Here is a 6,411-nt window from a genome sequence, read left to right as displayed (position 1 = left end):
CCTGGTAATAATTGCAATAATCTGAATATCTGCCCTTTCCCATCACCCAGTACCTCAGTGATTCTGAGAAAATAGTTTGATTTTAGGATCCCAGCTTCTGTTTATAATAGTAAATTGTGTGAGTCAGAGTAAACAATGAACTGAACCATAGTGATAGAATCATCAGCATCATCATAGTCAGTCCCTTGGAATCGAGGAAAACTTGCTTCCACTCTTAGCATGAGTTCTTAGGTGGCTGTACAGTCCAATACGAGAATCACAGTCTCTGTCACAGGTGGGACAGATAGTCGTTGAGGGAAAGGGTGGTCAGGGAGCCCGGTTTGCCGCACGCTCCTTCCGCTGCCTGCGCTTGATTTCTGCATGTTCTCGGCGACAATATTCGAGGAGTTCAGCGCCCTCCCGAATGCACTTCCTCCACTTGGGGCGGTCCTTGGCCAACGACTCCCAGGTATCAGTGGGGATGTCGCACTTTTTCAGGGAGGCTTTGAGGGTGTCCTTGTAACGTTTCCTCTGCCCGCCTTTGGCTCGTTTGCCGTGGATGAGTTCCGAGTAGAGCATTTGTTTTGGGAGTTTCGTGCCTGACATGCGAACTATGTGGCCTGCCCAGCGGAGCTGATCGAGTGTGGTCAGTGCTTCAATGCTGGGATGTTGGCCTGGACAAGGATGCTAATGTTTGTGCGTCTGTACTCACTGGGGATTTGCAGGATCTTGCGGAGACATCGCTGGTGGTATTTCTCCAGCGAGTTGAGGTGTCTATTGTACATGGTACATGAAACACCAGGACTGGTTTGATGAGAAATGATCAGGAGATTCAAGAACTAATAGACTGCAAGCGCAGAGCATTTCTGAGCCTTAAACAGCAACCCAACTCGGGAGCAGCAAAGCAGCATTACAGACGGCTAAAGTCTAAGGTCCAACAAAAAACCCGGGACCTAAAGAACAGGTGCTGGATGGAGAAAGCACAGGAGATATAGCAGCTGTCCGACAGCCATGATGTGCGAGGATTCTTCACCACAATCAAGGCCACATACGGACCAAACTCCCAAGGCCCCACCTTACTCCTGGCCAAGAACAGGGAAACACTCATCAAGGACACCGAGGCAATCAGGGCCCGCTGGAAGGAACACTTCGAAGATCTCCTCAACCGAGACTCTACCTTTGACTCGAGTGTTCTCGACTCCATTCCGCAGCATGCTACATGCCACACCTCAGTGAGACCCCAACACTGAATGAGGTAGAAAAGGCCATAACACAGCTAAAATACAACAAGGCTATGGGAGTGGATGGAATCCCTGCTGAGGCACTGAAGTATGGCGGAGAGGCATTACTGGCACGAGTACACGACCTCATCTCTCTCATCTGGTGGGAGGAGAGCATGCTGGGAGATCTTAGAGATACACTGATCATTACCAACTTTAAAAAGGGGACAAGTCCGACTGCGGCAACTACAGAGGAATCTCCCTGCTATCAACCACTGGGAAAGTCATCGCGAGAGATAGAATAGGCTCACACTGTAACACATCGCTTTAAAAATAAAGCCCTGTGTAAGATGTGTGGAAACTGCAGGAAGAGAAACATCTGTTTTAACACTGTCTGATAATCAAAGTGTGTGGGAAGGAACAGGGAACACAGCTGCTGGGACACGCTGACAATCACAGGACAATGATAAGAGAGGGTATAAAAATAGAGAGACTGAACCTAGGGGGAGAGCGACAGTGAATCCTCCACAGAAGAAGCCTTGGTTGGCGTAGTTCCCAGGACAGAGACAATCATTGTGATCACTGTGCTCTGTTAGGTGAGGCTGTCTTATGGTGGGACTGTTGTACGATGTCCTCTACCTGCTGTGACATGTTGCTGCTTTGCTTCAAGTCTCTCGCAAATAAAGCTTCAATTGATGCTAATCTGCATATATATTGTCATGTCTGATTCAACAGGCCAGAACACACATTATATTTAGGGACACAGTACATCATTTGGCTAACAGATGTTATCAGTTCCTGTCGCCTGTTTTTTTTCTATCCAGTCACAGCCAGAGAACCACCTGCGATGGATTCTCCTCCCGGTGTCCCCCCAGATCCTATTCTTGCCCCCTCCTATTGTGCATCTACACGCTGCCCCTCGGCGACATCATCAGAAAACACAACACCAGGTTCCACATGTACACTGACGGCTCACAGCTCTACCTCACCACCTCCTTTCTCGATCCCTCCACTCTCTCTGATTTGTCACACTGCTTGTCTGACATCCAGTACTGGATGAGCAGAATTTCCTCCAACTAAATATTGGGAAGACTGAAAAAATGGGAATTATCCGGGCTGGTAGTGAGCACGATCGGTGGAGGGTCGGTTGGGAAAGTTGTTATATTTGACAGTAGGTCGGGAGCCCCCTGCCATCCTGCCCCCAGGCACCTTTCCCCCAGGCGCGTCTGTCATCGTACAGCTGACCCAACCGGCAGTGGTGGGTGACCCAATTGAGATGATTAACAGCTAGTTGTCGGACCTTTAATAGGCTTTTTACACTTCATGTTTAAATGTAACTGCATGGCCACAGGAACCACGCTGCTCGGGAACCATGTCCGTCACCCTGAGGCAGGAGTTCTGCGGCCATTGCTCCAGCTGATTACTTGACGGCATCAAATGTACAGTAAAAGCTCCCACCTGACAGATGATCACTTTCCTCAGGCAGAAGCTGTTGCTCTGTCCATTCCCAGCACAGATTCTGCAGGCTGCAAGTCTTTCCAGCAAAGTCTCCATCCAGTCTCACCTCATTGGAAGAACGCCCTCACCATTGGCAGAATGCTTCTGTCATCTGTACTTCACCTGCTGTCTATTCCATCAACATGGGGGCCGTTTTTACTGTCTCACCTTGGTCCTCAGAATCGGAACCACGACCTGCTGTGTGTTTCCAGTACTTGCTGCTGTTTGTGATCTGTTCTTGTTGCTTTATCTGCTGATGCCTCCTGTCTGGTAACAATACAGAAAATATCTTCAGCGTTGTTGACCAAACTATTTATCCAGAGTTCTTGCTCGACAGGAGTGAACTCTCAGTGTGTATTCAGTATCTGCTGGGCACGATCTCTCCGCACTGTGTGAAAGCAAAGGGTCAGAGCAAGTAACTGGAACAATACTGCCATCTGCTGGTAGCACTGAGAAGTGGTTCATTTATTCTCTCTCGTTCATGATGGGTTTGTCAAATGCGACTCTCATCAGCGGACAAAGTAACAAGGACGGATCACAAACAACAGCAGCAAGTACTGGAAACACACAGCAGGTCAGGCAGCACCTGTGGACAGAGCAGACAGCTCGATGTCTGAGCAATGGAGCCTTTGTCAGAACACGGTCAGATTTTGCTGTGTGGGTATTGTTTAATTCACTGACACTTCTCCAGGAATGTCCACCGCCAGGAAGTTCTGCTCCTCTCTGTGACGTGACCTCCCTTTGTCTCTGTTACCCTGCTCACCTTCCATCGCGACCTCTGACTCTTCTTGGGTATGTGCCAATCAAACTCAGATCAAGCAGATTCAATAGTAACTTGCAAAAGGGAATTGAATAAATACTTGAGAAGGAAAAATTGCAGGGCGACAGGGAAAGAGCAGGGGGTGGGACTTATTGGAATGCTCTTTCGAAGAGCCAGCACATGCACGATGGGCCGAATGGCCTCCTTCTGTGCTGTAAGATTCTATGATTCTATCATTGGAACAGGGGAGGCCTGGGGAACCATTAATTAATGGGACAGTAGAGCACTGAGTGAGAATTGCAATTTCATCTCAGATTAGTGTCAGTCTTGTGCTGTGGATCCATGCTCCAAACCACTGGTGACTGTATGTTCACTCTTACCTACCTGTGGAGCAAGGTCTCTGTAACATGTGTGTGCAGTGGGTGGATGGGGGGGAGTAGGAGTGGTTAGAGGAGGGGTCAACTCTTCCCATAGTTAGGGGCAACATTATGAAGTAAAGCGGATGTGTGCAATAGACAAGACACTATCAATGTCCCAGTTACCAGAGGCTCTGTACAGTGTTACACTGAGACACACAGACCAGGAGGATCCCAGGTTCCATGTGGAGAGTCTCAGATCAGGCAGCGGCAGTGGTGTCCCAAGTTGTGTCAGTGCCCTCAGGGAAGGAAGGGGAAATCAGACCGGGTTCTCCTGATCACTATCCCGTGACTCCTGCTGGAAACGAGCCTGTGTGTTGACACTGGAGTGTCAGTCCTGGCTCAGTGCGTAGCTCTCTCGCCTCTGAGTCAGAAGGTTGTGAGTTCAAGTCCCACTCCAGAAACTTTAGTGCAAAATCTAAGCTGACACGCCCAGTGCAGTACTGGCAGAGTGCTGCACTGTCGGAGGTGCCGTCTTTCGGGTGAGATGTGAAACCTTCAGTCTGCCTTGTCAGGTGAATGTAAAAGATCCCATGGCACTATTTGGAAGAAGAACAGGAGAGTTCTCCCTGGTGTCTTGGGCCAATATTTATCCCTCAACCAACATCACTAAAAACAGATTAACCACTCGTCATCACATTGTTTGTTGTTTGTTGGATCTTGCTGTACGCAGATTGTTTGCTACATTTCCTACATTACAAAAGTGCCTACAACACAAAAGTAATTCATTGGCTGTGAAGTGCTTTGGGACATCTTGAGGTTCTGAAAGGCGCTATATGAATGCAAGATCAGTGAAGTGGAAAATTTATGATATATTGATGTGTCTTTTCACTTTACAGACAGTGTCTGTCCTAATGTTTGTTCCCAGCATCCACTCTGATTTTTACTTTCAAATTTATAGAATTTGGTGTATTTTAAATTCCAAACATAACTTTCCTTGAAATTAAAATGTTCAAACATTGAACCATGGAGGATTTTGCTGGGATATAATGGGTCTGTATATTTACCAGTTTTCCTGGGCTGGGCTTTATATCGCTGTTGCTGGGAATCAGCAGCAGAAACAACAGAGCCTCTTTGTTGCACCGATTTGACCAACAGAAGCAGCAAAGGCCGATGCGCTGACCTGGTGCCAGTTTGAATTTGGTGCCGGCGCGGGACGGGAGGGTCGTGGGGCGAAGGCGCATGTGTCCGAAAAACCCGGAGTGACGTAACCGGGCGGGAAAAGAGCAAACAGCGGCCCAAGCGCCTGATATCACAGAGGGTGTGAAAAAGCTGCTGGTAATGGTTCTGCTGTTGCCATTTACAGCTCCTCGCGACCCATCTTTTGTTCCTTTACTTGTCCCATTACCACCCTCTTGTCCCTTGCACCATCATCCCTTTTACCATTTAATCTCTCCTGCCCTCCAGCCTATCACAAACCTTCCCGTTTGTGTTATTTTTCAATGTAACTACTTGTACTGCACTTTTTTGACAGACATGTGACAAGCCCCGCCCCCTGTCAAGCTCCCCCCTCCCAGCCCAAAACATTCCATGCATGTGGTGCCAACAAGCAGGACTGAGACTCTGACTCTCTCCCTCCGGCTGGTGTGGAGACCGAGAGCAGGGAACCTGGTGCCCGAGAGCGGGGGTCCTGGGGCCCGAGAGTGAGACAGAGGCTGGGTGGGGAGAGCCGCGGGGGGGAAGATGGATCACGTTCTTCCAATTCCCTACAAGGCACATCATTGGAGTGGATGATATCCAAGACAGGACACTGTCACCATTCACTTCATACCCAATAAACCTGTGAACAATCCATATACAATGCCTGCCCCATCTATAGTGGGGGAGAAGGATGCTCTTGTGCTGGGGTAAGGCACTTTAGCTAGTCCTTGCTGTCTTCTGGGGAGCTCTGTCCTCTGTCGCTTCAGGAAGTCAAAGTGGATCGAGTTACAATTTGCAAAGTCAGTGAGACCTTGGGATGGGCAGTTCCAGTGACACATTCCTGTGAAACTTCAGGGTGTGGCTTATCCTCCCAGGGGACCAATCAGAGACAACGGGCGGCCATTTGTACAGTACAAATAAACCCGTCTGTTTTTCCTCTCCCCTCCCCCTGTGCCCCTTGCTTATAAAGTGTTACATTTCGAACTCCCAGTTCTGATGAAGTCATGGCCCTGAAACGTTAACTCTGATTCTCTGTCCACTGGTGCTGCCTGACCTGCTGAGTATTTGCAGCATTTTTTGTAGCTGGGATAGAAAGTCAGACGTGAAACCAATGGATGTTGCTGGGATTGGGGTAGATTGGAAGTGGTGTTCCCGAGAGCTCAGTGCTGGGACCACTTTCCCCTCTGAGGTGCCGCACACTCCCTGAGCTGCTGCACAGCACAATTGAGCTGCGGTGCAGAGAGCGGGACAGCTGGAGCGGGGGACGGGCTCACGACACAAGGGCCCGGAATGCAGACAGGGCCGTTTGTGGTTCTTGCGGCCTCAGAGCCCAACCCAATTGGAAATGAGCAAGAGTTGGGTCCGCGGCCATGTGATAAGGGAGTGGGTGAGGGGTTGG

The sequence above is a fragment of the Pristiophorus japonicus genome, unplaced genomic scaffold (assembly GCF_044704955.1).
Source record: "Pristiophorus japonicus isolate sPriJap1 unplaced genomic scaffold, sPriJap1.hap1 HAP1_SCAFFOLD_949, whole genome shotgun sequence".
Classification (NCBI taxonomy): domain Eukaryota; kingdom Metazoa; phylum Chordata; class Chondrichthyes; family Pristiophoridae; genus Pristiophorus; species Pristiophorus japonicus.
Note: the sequence above shows the minus strand (reverse complement) of the source record.